Raw genomic sequence first — 17,172 nt, forward strand, 5'->3', positions numbered from 1 at the left:
CTGGGCTGAAAGGGGACCTGTGCACTTCAAAGACTTTCATTTGAAGGCACCACAACTTCAAAGGCATATTAGGCTGTAAGTACTGGAACTCTGAACACTGCTAATCAGACACTTTTGGACCTGTAACTATACATTGCTGGCTCTACATCTTCACATTGCCAGGAACTGCTGTGCTGCCAGGAGGGACTGCCGCTTTGCAAACTGCTTTCCTGTGTTGGTCTGCTGCTTGCTGTGTGCTGTGCTGCAGGACTGACTTCCCCTTTGCTACCTGACTTGTGCTGCTGGCCTGCTGCCTACTGCTGTGCTTTACTCAAGTGTTCTCCAAGGGTTTGTTGGCTTGCCCCCTGTTCCTGAAGTCTCTAAGTTGGACTTGGCTCTTTATGCAGGGTCATCCCCAAACGTTTTGCTTCTTCCGCCTCTTTTTTCCTGACCTGTTGTTGTTAGTTTTAGAACTTCGGCACTTTACCACTGCTGATCAGTGCTAAAGTGCATATGCTTTCTGTGTAAATTGTTATTAAGATTGGTTCTCCCTGAATGGCATATTTGATTTACTGGTCAGTCCCTGGCTACTAGAGGGCCTGCAGCACTGGTTATGCCACCCACATGAGTAGCCCTGAAAAGATGTCTCAGATCTGCCACTTGAGTGCCTGTGCACAGTTTGCTAACCGCCATGTCGACTTGGCAAGTACACCCACTTGCCAGGCTCTAACCTTCCCTTTTCTTACATATAGGATACCCCTATGGTAGGCCCAAGATACCCCAATGGGCAGGTTGCAGTGTATGTGAAAGGTAGGACATGTACTGATGTGTGTTACATGTCCTGATAGTGAAATACTGCCAATTTTGTTTTTCACTATTGAAAGGCTATCTTGCCCCATAGGACAGAATGGGAAATGCTTTGTAACATTTTACAAGCATATCTTCCCATAGGGGTAAGATTGAAAAACAACGTTTAGGCTCTCTGAACTCAGAATTTAATAACACATCTTTTACTAAAGATGGTTTTTAAATTGTGTGTTTGAAAATACCACTTTGAGAAATTAGGTATTTTGTGGTTTAACCATTTTATGTGCCTCTGCCGTTTTTGTGTATTTACTGTTTTTGGAGTGACAGTGGCTGGGAAGGTGCCTTCTCTCAGACAGCCCCCATGGGTTGGTGTGTGTCCTGCCTTTCCTGAATGAGTCATGGCTGGGCTGTATAGACCTGGGCTGCATTCAGAGTAGGGGGAGGAGTTCTTACTAGCACCTGAATAGGTGCAGTCTGCATTTAGAGTGGTGGGAGGAGATTTCCCTGGCACCTTAATATCGCTTGTCTGCCTTACACAATGCTGTCTCCTCCTTGTGCGGGGCAGCTGCACAAGAGAGGAGAAAACTGGTTTGGACTGGGCTCAGAGACCCTTCCACAAAGGGAAAAAAGGCATTTTGGGGTATAAGTATTAGACCTAAAACCCCCGAACTTTAGACTACTTCTGTAATCAAGAGGAACCTTTTCCAAGGAGAACAGCTGGAGAAACTGAGGAGAAGTACTGCTCTTGCTATGTGTCTGGGGATGGCCTGCAGTTGCTGTTTTCTGCCAAGGAAAGGAGGACTTTGCTGTGTGCTGTGTCCCCTGCTTGAGGAAGGTCTCCAAGGGTTGTGTAGCGCTTGCCTCCTGTTTTGAAGTCTCAGGAACACAAAGACTTCACCCCCAGCTCCCCTGAACTTCCTTGCTGGGAGTTCTGACCGGCCAAGAGGTGCCTGTGACATTCTTGAACCTCTGGAGGTTGTTTCTGCTGTTGGGAGCTGGAAAAGCAATACAACGACAAGGAAAGCAATACAACGACAAGGAAATTGTTGCATCGCTCTTCTTGCAACAGTTTTTCTGACGCAATGCTGTGGTGCGAGAAGAATCTCCATGCATCACTGCGCCACTGCTGAAAACCAATGCAGCGCCTGTTGCCACTGCGAGAATTGACGTTTTGAGGGATCGCAGCTGAAAAAAGTCAACGCAGTGCCGCTCAACGCCACAGCATTGTTCGCCAATGCATCACGTATTTCCACGCATCGTCCCTGTGTAGCAAGTTTTCCCTGACACATAACCTGCAGATCGGAGTTATTTCAGAACTGACCCATCGATCCCCCTACAGACCAGACCCGACGCACCGCTCCCCCTGTGCCCAGCGGAACTGTCGCATTGCATTAAAAAAAAGCCTCAGGACTAGACGGATCTCTTTGTTTTTCTACGCTTCCCATCGCTGTGTCTGTTTGGCTTGATGAATTTTGTTGCAACTACAGGTACTTTGCAAGAAATTATGAATCCATAGTTTTCTATGGACTCAGTTGCTAAAACCTTTTGAAAGCCATTTTTCTTAATACTTGCACGTTGGATTTTTGTCATTTTGGTCTTGTTAAGCTTGTTAAGTTTAGATAAAGATGCTTTATTTTTCTAAACTGGTGTGGTGTTCATTTGTGGTGTTATCACTGTATTACTGTAAGTGTTGGTTTAAATACTTTACACATTGCCTTTGGGATACGCCTGTCTGCTTGTGCCAAGCTACCAAGGGATTATCTAGAGTGTCTACCCCCTTACCCTGACTAAAAGTAAGGGTCCGTTTTTGGACATAGGTACCTACCTCTGCCAACTAGAGACCCCCATTTCTAACAGCCATCAAATACTTTATAGCTGCGGTGCACCCAGTGGCTGAACACTACAAGCAAAGCTGACTATGCTGGATTACCAGCTTGCTTTATTCATCCGCTCGCCTGACTGCAAAGGGCGCGCTTTAGCTTTGGCCAGCATCAGCGCTCTAGACTTGGAATAGAGCTGCAACTTCCAGCTTTGTTTTTGTGATGATCATTGCCTCTGTTGGCACCACTGGTGCCCGACTCTGTGCCACCCTCAAGAGGTGACTAGGGACATGCCCATGACCCAGCTTCCTCAGGCTAGTCAGTCTGGTCCCACCTCCAGAAGCAGCACGAGGTGTGCAACACCAACATCTCCGACACCCAGCATCTATGTCAGCCCTGTCCTGGGCAAGCCGACTTTAGCTCTCTCTTCCATTGAGCTACTGTGCTCTGTAAGCCAGATCCACATGGTCTGTGTAACCACGCTGCACGCTCGTGAGTGGCAGAGCTCCTCTGCACTCTTGGGTCCCAGAGATCAGTGCAGCATTCACTCGGGTGTCTGTTGAGAACAGTCCTATTAGAACCCCATTTAAAAGATCTACTGCTTGGAGTAGCTAACTTGTATCTGTCCACCTGTAATTACAGTAGCTCTGTATCAACTTCATGCATTTTAAGTCATAACATGAACTTTTTATCTTGCGTGGTAGCACTGTGTTTACCTTTATGTAGTTTAAGTCCTAACTTGAAAAGTATCCATCGTATTTATATTGTTTTGGTCAAATTTTCACTGCTAATATAGAGTTATTTTTATAACTCTGTGTGGAGTCTTTTTGTGATCTATTCAGTGTTTCACTGTGTGTGTGTGTTGTACGAATACTTCACACATTGCCTCTTTTGATAAGTCTACCTGGGTATGCACCTGTTACAACGCATTCGTTACTCCGCACTACCATTACAACGCGACTTTTATAACGCATACCATTACAACGCATTGCGCTGGGGGGCGCTATAGGATAGGGAATAAGTATAATTTACTATCCAACACCTTCCCTAGGGTCCACGGGGACTGGAGTTAGAATAGTAAATTATACTTACCACTATCCAGCACCCCAAAGCGCTATGCGTTGTAATGGTATGCGTTGTAATGGTCGCGTTGTAATGGTAGGTAGTTGTAACGGTATGCGGATTAACGTCATACATCCGTCTACCTGCTCTCTGCCAAGCTACCAGAGAATGAGCATAGGTCATCTCATTCGTGTTTCTAGCTTACTCTGGTTCTGCCTGGTCTCGGTGCATACCCTAGTCAACTAGAAACCCTATTTCTAAAAGCCACCCACAGAAGTAGCCTTTCAAACCTGTCTTAGGACTGCCACTGCAGAGCCTGTGAGTGCAGTTTACCGAGCCTTAAACTGCCCTTTTATTACATACAAATCACCCTTAAGGTAGGTCCTAAGTAACCCTGAGGGCAAGGTGTTATGTAAGTAAAAGGTAGTACATGTGCCTTTATGTTTTGCATGTCCTGGTAGTACAAACCTATTTTGTTTTTTTTAACTACTGTGAGGCCTTCCCCTCACATAGATCAGCATTGGGAAGTGCTTGATAAACTTTTAAGCTGTATTTCCTGATCAGAGAGATGTAACTTTTTTCATGTTTGATATGGTAATGATAAATCCTCCTTTCTGGTGAAGTTGGATTTAACATTACTGTTTTAGAAACTCGGGAAGGTGGGGCTCATCTGCATTCTGAGCTCTCATCTGCATTCTGATGAGTCTTCCTTGGCAGGGAGGAATTGGAGGGGCTGACACTTACACTTCAATAGGTAGTGTCCTGTCCACACATAAAGCACTGATGTACTAACACAGGTAGCCTGACAGACAGAACTGGGTTGAAAAGGATCCTTGTGCACTTCAAAGAGATCTATTGAAGTCATTCCCTACATCAAAGGCACTTTTGGGTATAGGTATTTGGCTTCTTACCTCCTAAATTCAGACACTTCTGGATCTTATACTGAACCTCTGTTGGAAGCACTGCTTTGCTGCTTAGAGGACTCATCTTGACTGCTTCTCTCCTTATTGCCCTGCTGCCTGCTGCTCCCTGACTCTGCTGGAAGGACTCTGCCTTTCCTCCAAGTGATCTCCAAGGGCTTGCTTGCTTTCTTCCTGTTTTCTGAAGTGTCAGTGACACAAACAACTTCCTGCAATCCTGCTGGCACTGCTGGACTCTGGCTTCTGTGAGTCCTACACTTGCCTGAGGTGCCCCCTCCAAGCTCTGGGCTTCAGATGTGGGTTATTCAGCCGTTTTCATCAAAAACCGATGCATTGCATCGAATGCGTGAGAAATTCTGCCATATTGCCATTCGAAGCTGACGCTGAGGCTGCCCGGTGACAATGGTTCTACAGCCTGCACAGCTCAACAAAGATACTCAGCGTAGATCAACGACCTCGCATTGCATTCACTTCAATGAAGCACGCAGACAACACAGCTTCCTGACTGTGTGGAAAAGATTGATGCATTGTGCAACTGAATCGAAAGGTACTTTCTCAGCAGGCCCTGCGTGGGTCCTGTAGCAGGCTTGACCTACATCGTGGTTGGACTGAACTTTGATTTACACCAGTCCCTCGCGCTCTCAATTAACCTTTTGACCACTAGTGACTTCTAAGCACTTTTTTTGCATTTAATCTTTAAAAATGTATATCTTGACTTCCACAAATTGGATTTTTGTTATTTTCATCTTATTTTGATCAGCTAAATATTCTTTATTTTTCTAAGCCTATGTGGAGTTTTATTGTGGTGTATTCATTGAGTTACTGTGTGTGTGTATTGCACAAATAGTACACACACTGCCTATGTAGATAAGCCTGACTGCTCTGTTCCAAGCTACCAGAGGGTGAGCATAGGTTATCTTATTGTGCATCTAGCTTACCATGACTAGAGTGGTGGTTCCTGCTTGGCCTGGGCGCATACGTTGGCCAACCAGGATGCCTATTAGACCTTGTTATGCTGGAAAGTAAATGTATCACTCTGTTTACAGAATATATTTATTATTCTTAAATAAATTATCGTTATTTCTAAACATATGTAAATGATTTGTTTTAACATGTGAAATTCTATGGAAAATATTCTCAGAGATCAGGATAATAGAAGAAAGCTCATGTACCCGAGAACTAACACAGTGGAATGCCAATTGATGGGCGATAATTGTAGATCTCAGTATTTGAAATACTGTGATAACTATATATATTGCACCATTGGCTTGACATGAACAGGTTACAGGACAGTTTTTTTTCTTTTCTCCATACATCTATATTAACTCTTATAGCACGCAGCAGTTCTGGGAGTGATTATATGCATGTTAGTCCCACCTTGGCCTTTGTTGTCTACAAACATTTCAAGAAATTAAACTCACTTACCGAAGAAAAAAAACCTTTGATCTGTGGGCCCTATGTAAATAGCCAAACAAACATCTCACTTTCAAATTTCTTTCAACCTTCACTGCTGTATTTTGTCCAACAGGTCACGGTGTGATATAGAGTGAGACCCTACAAGTGGTGTGTTGTATTAAGTAAAAAGTTAAACTTTTCATGGTAATTTTTTAAGTTAAGGTAATTGTATGAATAAAATAACCTATCAACCCCATCACTTACGAAAGCTGAGCAATTTACATATATGGAGAAAATCCTAGGGTCATTTGTGACCTCAAAAACATTCTAAAGGTCCTAACATTGTGAAATAGAATCTCAAACTCAGGTGCAAATATGTAACTTTTTCTGCTTGTGAGTTACACTTATGGCTAAAAAAGTAATAAGAATGTGGCCCAGAGGATTAAACGATCGGTGTGATTGAAGAGGATGATAGCTTTTAGGTTTGCAACTATTTAAATCAAATATCAACTGAAAGAAAAGGTGAGTTGAATACTGCGATTAAAGCAGAAAGTAAAATGGGGTGGATCGAGGGTTCTACATATCAGCGTAGGAGAGTAAAATATTCATGTTCTAGTTTAAATGATTTCTGTATTCAATGAAGTTACATTTGGGTAGAAAAGGACCAGTAGCCTGGCACCCTCTTTCCTCCAGCACCAATATTATAATGGTGCATTGTGAAATTCACAGTATCCTCAATGAGGTTAGTTACATAATTTAGAGTCCCACATTTGTGCTCTAGTTAAATGATTTTTCTATTTGATAAAGTTATAATCTTCCAATCATATTATATTTTACCAATTCATTGGTTCATTACATGTCTCAAGAAATCGGTACCTACACTTGTTTCGAGGAATTTCCTCTTTCTCTAGGCCCAAAATATTCCAATATTCTTATTCAGTGTAGAATGTACTCTCATAGCCATCATTTTTAGGAACTTCCCCAATAAGGCTTACTTTTGATGAAAGTTGAACTTTAAATTTCCTAGTGGCTTTGAAGGTACATTATATATTGAACATGAATATTGGAATATTGTGGGCCTTGAGAAAGAGCAGATTTCTCAAAACAAGTATTGTGTGTGTATGTACTGATTTCTTGAGAGATGTAATGAACCAACAAATTGGAAGAATATACATTTATTGGAAGAATATACCTTTGTCAAATAAAGAAATCCTTTCAACTGAAACACAAATGTGGAACTATCAATTATAATATTAACCTCCTTGAGGATTCTTTGAACTTCGAGTGCACCATTAGGATATTGGTGCAAGAGGAAAGAGTATGCGAGGCCAGCGGTCCTTTTCTACCCTTCGACTGATAACAAAATATTCAATTTACACCTGCACAGCCAGGGTGCTTGTGGCAGGCCTGCAGTCATGTTTCTGATGCCACTATAGTGGATGGCACAATAGGTGCCGCAGTCCATATGTGAAATTTAATTTTCAAGTCCAGGGTTCACAGTGGTACCATACACCAGAGATTTATAGGTACGGGAAATATGCCAATCAGGGTTATGCTACCTTCATCATGTAGCAAAGGGAAGCACAGGCACTTTACCATTAGTAAGCAGGAGTGAAGTGCACAGAGTCCTACAGCCAGCAAAATATGGGTTGGTATTAAGCAAAAGTTGGTAATTTACGACACAGGTCTCCACCCAGCAGGAGGATAAGACAACTATACACATCGAAGGGAGTTCTCATCGCTAAAGTGTAAAAACCTGGAAAGACCCCAGCACTGGTGTGGTCAGTCCAGGGAGATGTACCACTTTAAAGCCTATACTTTGTAAGGCAATTTCCACCTAAACAGTTTAGGATCCTCATCCCACATTTGCGTCAACAATTTGATGGGTCTGGGGTCTGTCTAAACCCAGAAATGAGTCCCAAACATTTATGGTTTCAGTTTCTTCAGTGCCCAGACCACTGCAAATGCCTTCCACTCCACCTTTGTTCCTGGGGAAGTAACCGTCTGATGATAAAGGCTACAGACTGATTTAGGCCTCCTCATTAGGCTATAAGAAAATTGCCTTAGTTCCATGCTTTGAAGTATGTGTCTGCACTGGAAACGCTTTTGAAAATTCAATTGCATTGACCACTGTTGTTGTACACATGGTTGCTTCAGGATGTCAAAGGCTTTTTGGCACGTCTCTGTCCAGATTACGTTTTGGGCTGCTTCTTAGAAGTTAGCTCTCCCAATCTGGTAGCAATGGTTTCTTACCCTTTGACAAACTCTTCTAATATCCCGTAAGGCTGATAAAACTCTCCCCCTCAGAATGGCCTGTATCTTGAGATGGAGCATTTTAACCAGCCCTTCACCAGCATGGTGGCCCTGGTACACCAACAAGCCTTGCCCTAAAATGGCCCTTCCCTTCTTGGCCTTGATAGTTAAGTCTACTTAATGAAGGGTCTTCAGAAGTTCTCTGAGGTCATCCTGGTGGTCACTGAGGCTGGCGCTGAAGACAGCATTGTATCCATGTAGGCTGCACTGAAGTTTTCCGGCCAAGCTAGGAAACAGTTGATTAACCTCTAGAAGGTGGCAGGGGCATTCTTTAACCCAAAGGACATAACTCAGAACTAGAAATGCCCCTCTGGGGCAGAGAATGCAGACCTCTCCTTGGCCTCTTTTGTTAGAGCAATCTGCCAGTACTCTAATGTTTAAACAAAAGTGCTGAGGAATTTGGTAGACCCTATCCTATCCATGAGCTTCTCCGCTCTGGGAATAGGGTGTGCATCAGTCTTGGTGACTGATGTGAGACCCTATATAGTAGGGGTGGGCGGAACTCATGGAGTTTCACTCCATGGAATTCTGCGGAATTAAATAAACACTCTACAAGATTCTACAGAGTTCCACCAACAGCAGAAATATGCATGCTGCACTACTAACACTGCAATTTAACCCTAGTAGCGTGAGCAGCACTGTAAAATCAGTGTGATCGAAACTATGTGGTGCGGGACCATTGGAGTTGATTTTGCTGCCCCTCGAGTAGAAAACCTACTTGAGCTGCAGCAAATCTACTCAAGAAGCAGTACTCTGACAGCAACCACCTGCCACCACCCACATTAGAAAATGGCACTAGGGGATGCCAAATCTCACTCATGCTTGCATTTTTGGAGCCTTGCAGGAAATAATTCCGCCATGTAGTGATTGGCAGAGGTTGGTCGGACCTCTTCATAACAAGAGTAATGCAGAGTTGCCAAATCCCGCCAATTCTGCAGGCGAAATGAAGCATTTTCTTCACCCCCACCCTGTAGTGTATAGAGAACCTGAGCTCAGGGGCGGTGCCTCTGGAATATTCTTTGGTACCGTGACCACTGGGCTGGACCAGGGACTTTAGGAGGGCTCAATCACCCTCAATTCCATCACCTTGGAAACCTCATCCTTGGTACTGGCTCTCACTTTGTCACACAGCCTGTAAACTTTGTTTTTGACAGGCATGCTGTCTCCGGTGTTAAAGTCTGGAGTGCACGAGTTGGTGAGCCCTGTGGTAAATGAGGAAAGAGAGGTGAACTGTCACTGTAATTGGTGACAATCCCTCTGCTGATCTGTTGTCAGTGTGGTTAAGTGAACAACCCCCTCCACTGACCTAGCATGCTCCTTGGAAGGCAGTAGGTCTGGGAAGGGTTCACTCTCCTTCTCCTTCCCACCATCTGTCACCATGAGCACTGTCATCTCAGATCTCGCAAAATACGAATTGCATGCAGTAACCTTAAAGATTTCCTGGCTATTTAGAAGTTCACCAAGTAGGTGTCCTCATTCTTCTTCTGTTTGATTTCACAGAACCCTGTTTACTGGTCTTGGAAGGGTTGGGGTTCCCTGACCCACACTTTTTGACCAGGTTGGCATTCTACAAGAGTGGCCTTTTAGTGATACCACTACTTCATCACTTCCTAGCTTGCCTTTAGGTTCTCAGTGGCCTCTTTCCAAAAGTGCCTCATCTGTGACCTGAGAGATAACATGCAACTTCCCTGCTTCTTGAAGGCTTTTTTTGGACACTTGTTCTCGCTCCTCTTTGACAATGCTGAGAGGTCCTCTCACACAGTGGCCAAAGAGAAGGTCAAAAGGGCTAAAGCTCACTCCCTTCTGAGCACCTCCCTGGAGGCAAACAATAGGCCAACTTAGGGGTGACATTATTCAAAAGAGGGGTTTAGCAAACAAGAAGCCCCATTTATGCCTCATGGGTTCTGGAAGGTCCATAATCATGACTTTCAGGGTCTTTTTTAATCTTTCAGCTAGCCCATTTATGTGGGGGTGGTATGGAGTGGAGAACTTGTACTTTGCTAAACACTCTTACTGCATGGCTTTCACATAAGCAGGCATGAAGATGAAGCCCCTGTCAGACACAACCTTCTTGCGGAAACCTACTTGGCTAAAGATCTCCACAGGTGCCCTGGTCACCACAGGTTTAAAACTGACCTCGGAGGGATGGCCTCATGGTACCTTGTGACATAATCTACTAAGACTAAAATTAACCTGTGGTATTGGGATTCAGCGGCCCAACAATATCAATAACTACTCTTTGAAAGGGTATTCCCACCACTTCGAAAGGCTACACGAGGGCCTTAAACTTTACCCCCTGACTTAAGGATTGATGAAACAGTTACAATTTCAAAGGTCTATTGGTAGCAGATGGTTTTGTTTTAGTTGCCCCCCCGCTGAGCCCAAAGAATGATTGCAAGACATGGGCTCTATGATTTTGGCTCAAATATTGGTTAACGAATCAATAGTTTGCTGCTTTGCTGTGATTTTTAGTTGGTATGTAGTGAAGGGACCAGCTTCTGGCATTATCCTGGATTAATCTTACTACATGCCTTCTGCATGATCCAGAGGTCTTTTAATATGATTGGATGCCTTATGGAAATGCAGTAGAGCACATTGAAGCCTGATTTTTTAAAGATCCAAAACGTGTTTCTGCTTGGGTTTGTTCTTGTTGTAACCCATTGGTCACGTTTTAGATTAATCAATGTAGAGAAAGATGCATTAGTCTCCACATACTGTAGCTACATAAATGGGGGCTTTCACCTAATAATTCATTTGTAAGGTTAAAATGATATTTCATAGCATGGGGAGTTGGAAGTTAGTGCCCCTGGCCACTGTGCATGTTTGGGTGTGTAGGTTAAGCCTTCTCTTAATCACTTAATTCCCCTGTGCTAGATGACACTGTTTCCTCTGGGCCTCGTAGATGCATGAGCTGGCTTGGTAGACTTCAGCCCCAAAGGGGATATGTGACAGCTCCCCCAAATTTGGGTTTATGTATGAGTTGTGAAAGCGTCAGAAAGGTGACATTCCAAAGTTGTTCAGGGTATCTACACCACCACCCTAAAGTAAATGGGCAGAGTGAGCAGGAGTAACCTTGTTGCAAGTTTTAGAACGATTGCTGTACTACAAACCAGGCAAGTGGCACAGTGAAAAAGACTATCTGAATCTAGATAGGTGGAATTGTAACAGTGTAGCCAGACAGGGAACACACACACACACTGTTTAAGAAGCATAAGCAAGCCACCAATACCAATTGAAGTGTAGATGCCTGTCGCAAATCCCACTATAGATAGCAGGTCTACAATCAACTGAGCTGTTGCTCCTGGGAGCACCTTCCGTGGTCCAACCAGAAGATGTCACAAGCCCAGGCCTGAAGACAGACATCCTGTTGGCCCTGTGCCAGCACCACACTGGTTGGGCAGTTATGAATCTTACGAAGAGCTACACAGAAATACCAAGGTAACAAGCAATAGCAAACTGAGGGCAGGCCACATCAGAATTGGCTTATGAGGTTACTATAGTTTTCTACCTCCTGGGAATCTGCATGCTTAGAAAACTTTTATAGTTTTAGCAGGTATTTCTTCCGAGAAAAAGAAACACCAAACCTATTTTAAAACAGGCGCAAGAGACGATTAGAATATTTTTTATTATCGCCTCATTTCAAAATGAATCGATTTTAGTTGTATGGATCTTGTTAGGATATCGATGATGATTCAGAGCCTAATATTTAGTCATGGCCATGTGTGCATAATGTATACAAAACAAGTACGACTCGTGAATATCATTTTCAAACCCAGGCATTGGTCCAGTATCCACAGGAGACCAATCATCAAGGACCACAGTAAGATGCGGTGTAAGAAGTGAGGTGGAGATGGGAGAAAGCGATTTACAAAAGGAAAAAAGCAGTAGCCCCTAGGGTACATATGGAAATCCACCCTGATGGAATGCATCATACAATATTAACATGTTTGACACACAGGAGATGCACCGTTAAATAGTTAATTGAATTACCAGAAACTATAATGATTCCAGAGGATGGAGAACGGTGGCTTTTAGAACCACTTAGAAGATGTAAGCACAGACGAACCTAGAGGCTGGTCAGCTTGACATAACTATTGGAAAAATTGATCAATTCACTTGTAATGGATATTTACCCCAACACCTTGAATTGTTTCTTTAACGATATCATGCCGTTTAAAATGCATTCACGCAGACGCGCTTTATTTGCTTGAGTAGCTTGTTACATGGATGATTAAATAAGGTTTTTGAAATCATCTACTCTGATAAAGCCTTAGCTGGAGCTCCAGCAAAGGGGCCATTCCAGAGGTTGGGCATTCCTGAAATCATAGCTGGGTTCTTTGATTGTGTTAAGCAACAGAGTAGACTGCTCAAAACAGTCAAGGCCGAGGAAAATTAGGTGATGCCCAGATGTAAACTCCAAAGACTATCTAAAGGGGAATATCATTTGAAATCATGCCCAGCAAACACAATCTAGGAAGGCACTACATGTCCATGTTGTAGGAAGAAATAGATTGAACATGTTTACTTAAAACAAAATGCATTCACTGAACATTTTTAGATTAAATAAAATACTACATTGTATCTCATAGATGAACCATTTGTAATAAAGAGCAATTTCTCACATTAGGCGGTTAGTACCTTTATGATAACATATATGAGCACTGTTTAAGCTGCACTTGATGAAGAGGGAAAGGCACTGTTACCCCTGCTAAAACACTTCTGCTCTTAAGATCGAGCTGTAAAGAATGATTGAGCCACTACTGCCCAATTGTGTGGCTATTAGGTGTGATTTCTGTATAAATGTCTTGTTTATTGGAAACATGCTCACAAAATAAAATATTAGCAATAACCTGGAACTTTATTTCTACTACAGCTCTTTGTACACCAAGCCCTTATCACATTGATCACTCTGTCAGCTAACACTTTGGAATACAGTTTGATAGCACATTTTAACCTAGGAGATGGGGCAACAAGAGGAGAATAGAAAATAAAATGTGGTTATCACACATTGAAAAGCACTTTCCACACATTAAATAAGACAAAGATCTTGTTGAATGATCATGCTGGTTTATGGGTTGCCTTGTGCTGGAGGATTTGCACTGTAAGGGACAGAAGATGCCCATTCCTAATCACTAGGATGTTTTGCACACTGATTGGTAATGAAGCCCAGGGGCGAAGCTGTTATTGGTGCATAAGGTACATTGGCACTGGGGACAGTGCCCTGAGGAAGGCAAATGAATTCAGATTCGTCTGTAGTTTACTACTACCCAAATAGCGATGGTGGTGACAGCATTTTCCTTGCTTGCACTGGGACCCATAACATCCTTTCAACACCACTGATGATGTGCAATAGAAACAAGCATTAGAAACGATAACTGGCCTGGATTTACTTTACAAACACTTAAAATGGAAGTTTATAATTCCTGTATTTGCAGAAGATTGCTTATAAAGGCAATCTTTTTTGTTGCAAGAAAAGAGAAGAGGAACAACAAAGGGTAAGAGACAGCGTAGAAAGCAACAGTAAGATTCACACAGGGACAATAAACAATGGGAGATAAACATAAGTGGAAAGCAATAAGAAAGACATATAGGGCGCAGATAATGGAGAAGACAGATTGGGAAAACATGCCCTGACTAAAACAATTAAAAAGCCAGCTGCAATGTAAAAACAAAACAAAAAGGATTATTTCCTGTGTAAAATGCATGCATGAGGTAAATACTATTATGTGTGATGCTTCATTATAATTTTGAGATGTAAAATAGACCTTCGTACATTGAAGTGTAAACACTCCATAGGAGACAGATTGATGTACGAAATTTCCAATAATAATGGTAATAGGGTAAATCACCTCTGGGTGGAGAGAAAACCCACTCTTTGTATACTTTAAAGAATTGATACCAACAGGTCAGAGGCAGGTGTTCTGCCAATCTACACCTAAAAATATTTACAAATTAAAAAGCTTACCTTCTGATTGTCTCAATTGAACTTTGACTGTCTACTTGTCTGATAGATCATCTTTTTCTGGCAGAAGATGGGCTGGCGATCAGGGATTGGAATTTGCGATCCACGTGTTGCATACATAACTGTTTAGCCTATACATTATCCCTCTGAAATGTGTCTGTACCTATTGCACTGACACACACAGACTGATTTTTTGTGAAGATGGACTTTTTGTGTATTTGCACAGTAGTAAAAAATTGTCAGCAGCGAAAAATGCACAATTTCCAGGTGTAGCTGCCGAGAAATAAGTGTGCACTAGTCCTTCCTGGCTGCCCTTCAATTGCCCGCCGTCGATCTGCCCTCCAAATACCTGGCTGCATGCAATGGCTCTGTTTAAGTGGCTGCCTAGTGCCGACCCACCTGAACCAATCAATTTCAATTCTTCATTTGAAGAACTTTGTTAGCAAATATATGCATGCCAATAGATGACGTATTTTTCTGTTCTAAAATCACTTACTACATGAAATGTATGCAACACGAACGATATATTAATATATGCAGATATTCATCTAGCATTGCTGCTTTTACTACATTCTTGAGTCATTTTGGGATATATGGAAGATCACCATCCCTTGATGCAGGCTCCCATCTGATGGGCGAAAGCATGATGCAGTAGTTTCCTAAAGGACAGGGGCGGAGGCAGAGCCCGGATTAAAGCATCTGCAGTATGTAAATGTCATGTCTTGCACGGTGTTCTGGGGTTCTGACTGAGTGCTGCAGGGGAGGGGCGCCTCTGACTGCAACCCTCTGGCCAGCATATTCTCTGTTGCCACAAACCAATTACCTAGCCCCGGTTGTTTTTAGCGACGAAGTGATCAATAGCCCATTACTGGATCTAGCAGTGGCTACAGGAAGTGCACAGAAGATTTTAATGCATGAATTATGCATGCTGGGCTCCCTCCCCAGCCTCGGCGCAGCGCGAGAGGGCTGGGATATTGCTGGAACAGGCACAGCTCGCAGAAAGTGACTGCAGTGAAATGCTTCATATTTCCAGGCGCCCTGGGAGCCGCGGAGCCGGGCAGCCTGTTTAAGAGAGTACACCCCAGCCTTTGCAGCCACGAACCCTCCCTGGTCTGCAGGCATACCTGCCCTCCACAGAGCTAGTCTTCCCCCTTCCTGTAACCTGTTTTATGTTAAAGGTTGAGTGAGGAATTGTGCGCTTTTTCCGAGGTCGCTGCTTGAAGTCGTTTGTTTCCGTTTGCTTTCTGCTGCAGGAGGGCGCAGACTACAGTGTGTGGGGCGTTTTGGTGCAGCCTGCATTAAATGATATCGTGGAAGAAGTGTAGAAGAATTTCCCGGGTTTGGAGGACAAGACACAGCCCCGCATCTCAGGTAGGGTGGAGTATTTTTTTTCACGGTGCGTCCTGTGATTGCAGAAACCAGAATGTGCTGACGCAGAGTTATGGTGATGCGACAGAAGTAGTAACGTGTACCTAGTGCCTGCATCCTGCTCCCGGGGGTGCCTGGCGCTGATTATGTGGCGTCATTTTATCAATCAAACATTAGTGGGAAAGGGGCTGCCTCTAAAATGGGCGCCTTCATTTAGAAGTTAAAGCGTATTTGATTGCTGGTACAGTGGCTCCCTGGCAGAGCGGGGTGGAGGGAGGGACCCGCGTGTGTGGACTGTGGATGGCTTGCAATATTCGTTGCAGCAGAGCTGGACTGTGTTTTACCCGTAGGACAATCCTTTCATTATAGGTAAACTTCGGTTTCTTTCATTTGAAAAGCCATTCCTTGGTACATTATAGAGCCGCATGACAACATTTTAAATGCACCTTATATTTTGTTCTCGAAAGTTCTAAGTTTCGTTGGCTGCAGGTTTGACGCTGATGTTAATTATTGTTGCAATTGCACGTTTTGATGTCTAAAAATGTAATGTCGCTCTTGCACTCTATCTGCAGCATCCTTTTGGGGTTTTACTGAAAATATTTTGATCACTATCCACTTAAGAAAATTGTGAGCCTTTACTGAATAAATAGTGTGTAGCTGAAGTACTTCCTCTGATATAATAGAACCGTTTTTAAATACCAAATTAACATATGACCTTTCAAGGGTGATATCTTCATGTGCTCAGTCAGGTATGTTTTGGTTTAGCACCTTGCAAGTTGACATAGAAATGCTTCCTGGCCATTGGGTAGGGAGGGGAATGGGCTAAGAACGAAGACATTGCAATGATTGTGTGAGTGTACGTTAGAGCCTAGAGTTTGGACTTCCCATGCCTAGCTAGCACTGAGGCATATGCACTGCATTGTATATAACATGATTTAGGCCAAACCGGCACATATTTTAATCAAAGACGAAAATAAACCATCAAAGTTAACACCTCAAAATATATTTACTTGCCACATGATTCAAAGAACGGAATATATTTATTTTTAATACTGAAAAATGAGGACGGATCCCATTTGTAAAAATAATTACAGCAAATGTCAAAGTTGCAAATTACATTCTTATATACTTTGTTACCAGCTTGATTGCAGAGTAATAGACTGAAACATTTACCAAATATGTTTACCGGTATTATATCTCTTGCTGGAATGGACATTGCAAAAGTGCTAGACACTAGGCTATGTGATATAAGTAGGTAGGTACTGCCTGGTCAAAAGCATTTTAGAGGATATGGAGAAATTTGGTAATATTTAAAGTTGAACATGTTATTTTAAAAGAGTCCTGTTTCAGTCACCAAGAAGTTGAATTACATGTAGACAATCAACTCAGAAAGACAGACATTTCTATATACGTAAAGTGAGACAGTGCACATAGTGTGACTAGGAAGAAACGAGCAACTGGAGTATGAGGACGTGGTCTAGCGCCTAGACTCAGTTGAAAATAGAAAGAAATGATATGACTCACGCCTGACTCCGGTAGTGATGAG

General features: G+C 42.9%; 1 protein-coding gene across 4 annotated transcripts in view; it reads left to right on the forward strand.

Annotated features, from left to right (window-relative positions):
• Positions 1-17,172, forward strand: part of CNTN1 (contactin 1) — a 1,059,655-nt gene that overhangs the window by 389,069 nt on the left and 653,414 nt on the right. For 2 of the 4 annotated variants that reach the window (XM_086919467.1, XM_086919468.1), the window contains exon 5: positions 15,512-15,629. The exons of 1 other annotated variant lie outside the window; for it this stretch is intronic. The gene's annotated coding sequence lies outside the window, so the exon portion shown is untranslated. Of the gene's footprint in view, positions 1-15,243; positions 15,630-17,172 lie in introns of those variants that run through there. One more of the 4 variants, XM_086919472.1, reaches the window with a different exon arrangement.

The sequence above is a fragment of the Lissotriton vulgaris genome, chromosome 1_1 (assembly GCF_964263255.1).
Source record: "Lissotriton vulgaris chromosome 1_1, aLisVul1.2, whole genome shotgun sequence".
In the NCBI taxonomy this organism is placed as follows: domain Eukaryota; kingdom Metazoa; phylum Chordata; class Amphibia; order Caudata; family Salamandridae; genus Lissotriton; species Lissotriton vulgaris.